This window comes from Ctenocephalides felis, unplaced genomic scaffold (genome assembly GCF_003426905.1).
Source record: "Ctenocephalides felis isolate EL2017-DRISC unplaced genomic scaffold, ASM342690v1 CF-g0.4_SCAFFOLD_01886, whole genome shotgun sequence".
NCBI lineage: Eukaryota > Metazoa > Arthropoda > Insecta > Siphonaptera > Pulicidae > Ctenocephalides > Ctenocephalides felis.
The window spans coordinates 51,283,647-51,286,631 of record NW_020538040.1 but is presented as its reverse complement, the minus strand read 5'-3'; positions in this window follow the sequence as shown (position 1 = coordinate 51,286,631).

Genomic DNA, 2,985 nt, shown 5'->3' with positions numbered 1-2,985 from the left:
CATCATTTTGCGACTCGAATATGCTATATGCTAAAACTGTCAGCTGCCATGCGATAGCAGAGTTAAATCTAGGCGGACAAGTGACAAATTTAATAATTGATGAGTCTTGCATGCAACATCATACAGTAGAACTCCAATTACCCGAACTCCGACTATCCGAATCGCCGATTATCCGAATCACTTTCAGAAAAAAAAATTGTCCAAAAAAAAGTCTAAGTGCGCTATTATTCTTCCACCAGCAAAGCAGTGTAGGCACTTGTTTGTTTTGATTTGACGGAGATGTTACAAAACAATGATTTTTATTTCTAACTTGTACATAGTACATTTTATTGATATTTAAAACATGTGAAAATGTCATGTTTCTTTCATTTAATTCAATAAAAAAATAGTGCAATATCAAACGTAACTTTTTTTCTCTCCAACGGCGATTTTATGGGGTCCCGGTCCCATTAATTCGGATAATTGGAGTTCTACTGTATTTCTGAATATCAAAACTACTTATCATTTACTCATTTCTTTAAAATCATTACAAAATTAGTTTTAGCAAATTGCTCATACTTTACGTACCGTAATTAAACGCTCGAAGAATACAAATATTTTTTTTTTTTTGAACAACTATCAGAACCTTACGTCCTATGAGCTGTTAGGCTGAAACTTCTCCATCCTTCGTATTTTTTAGATAGTAACCAATAGTTAATCCATCCATATTTACTTGATGATTTTGTTATTAGAATTAATCCAATAGGGCTGACATTTTATTGGTGCAACAACGCCGGGTGAGGGCCATTTTCACTTGGAAACATATTGCTATCTATATTTCGAAGTGAAAATCGTTGTTACTGCTGCCTGACAACAGGCTGCTCGAACCCGGGACCTCTGAAACAAGTCCCGTCGCTCTTAACCGCTTACCTACGGGCGAGCCCAATACAAATAATGATTCAACAAAAATTGATCAATTAATAGATATCATAAAACTAAAACTAATCAGCAAGTTTCTTTATCAATACGAATCGAATGTTCTTTGAATCATTCAAATCGATCAATCCGTTCTCAAAGAAACTGTAACATTTTTTGTACATGTTGCTCCGTTTCTTCTTCGAAACGGCTAAACTTGCCTTCGCCAAATACTAATCAGTACGACTCTCAGTCAAAAAGAATCGAATGCTTTTTGAATAATTCAAATCGGTCGATTCGTGCGACCGAAATTGTGGACGAAAAATTTTATCCAAACATGCACACATACATACTACACACACATCCATTTTACTAAGATATACCAAAATGTTCAGAAAGTCCTGAAACGTAAAAATATGTAAAAATATCATTTTCGATTTTTTTTGCAATTGCTATAACTTCATCTTATGGGAAGTTAATAAAACAGATATTACTTTTAGATCAGATAATCTTTAGATTAGACAAAATGATTTCGATCGCTTAGACAAAACTTGAAAAATTGATTCTGTAATCATGCACTTTTTCAGAAAATAAATATTGACTTTCTCACTCGTTTATTCTCGGATGTAGTTCGAGTTACATTAGCTCTCTCATTAGAAAAAGTTAAAAAATCATATCTTACATATTTTTCGATACTACACCCCCTTATTTTTATACTGAAAACTAGTAAAATTCAAAACCCCTGCGTTTATTTAGTATTATATGATATTGATTAACTTTTTCACCTGATAAATTTTCATAGAAAAACAAGCCATTTCAATTTTTATTTTAATATCAATAGGCATTGTTTAGATGATTAATTAAAAAATGTAATAAATAAGAATTAATTTAGAATTTGTGTGTGAGTATTTTCAGCGAGGAGGCTTTGATTAATCTTTCCTGGTTTTTTATATAATATATGAATGGTGAATGAAGTGAAATAAAAATAATCTTAATAAAAAAATTAGTAATTCTTAATAAAAAATTATTAGTATTTATTGTACAGATGTATTTTTTGTAAACGAACACTTATATTGTTTTGCAGAAACCGTTCTTTTTATGGGGGTTCTTAGATTTTTTCGGTAAAATTCATGTTGGCCATACAGACACACACGTACGTTTGTTCTACTACACACATTTTTCCTAGTAGTAATAAATACGTTATTCATTATACGTGCAATGCTTCAGTTTCATTTCATGATTCAAGTGTCAAATAGGGATAATATAGATCTTCTGACATAATTAAATAATGATTTTCCATTCGAGCAAATGAAATTCAAAACCTTTGAAGAATAATACATTGTTAAAATTTAATTTCGATTGGTTTTTCAATAACAATAATCGTATAAAATGGTTATTATAGACATCACACGTTATAAAGACCATTGTGCATGTTATGACGGCTCCATACAACATTGTATTTCTTCAAATTCATATTCAAAAAGAACGAAGGAATGATATATGACTAAACGTATCGCCAGTGTAATGGAGTGTTAATAATGTCGTATCGCATCATATTAATCGAACGACTACAGATTAATTTCAATACCGTGACATGGGGAATTGAACATTTTACAAATGTGTTATTTTTTGATAATATTTGATACTTATTAACTTCCCGTAGGGTAAGTTATAGTAATCGCAAAAAAATCGAGAATGAAATTTTTTATATATCTTTACGTTTCAGAGATTTCTGAATATTTGGCATACCTTAGAAAAAATGGATGTATGTGTGTGTGTCTGTGTGTGTGTGTGTGCGTAGTATGTATGTGTGTGCGGATACAAATTTTCGTCGACGATTTCGGGAACACGGATGAAGCAATTTGAATAATTTAAGAAACATTCGATCCGTATTGATAAGGAGATGTGCTGATTAGTTTTTGACGGAGGTAGGTCTAGCCGTTCCGAAGATATGGGGCAAAAAGTGCCAAAAACGGTACCTCAGTTTTTAATAGAACGGAGCGTCCGATTTTAATAATTCAAAATACATTTTACTTGTATTGACAAGATGAAGATTTGATCAAATTTTTATAAGAGCAGGTTTAGCGGTTT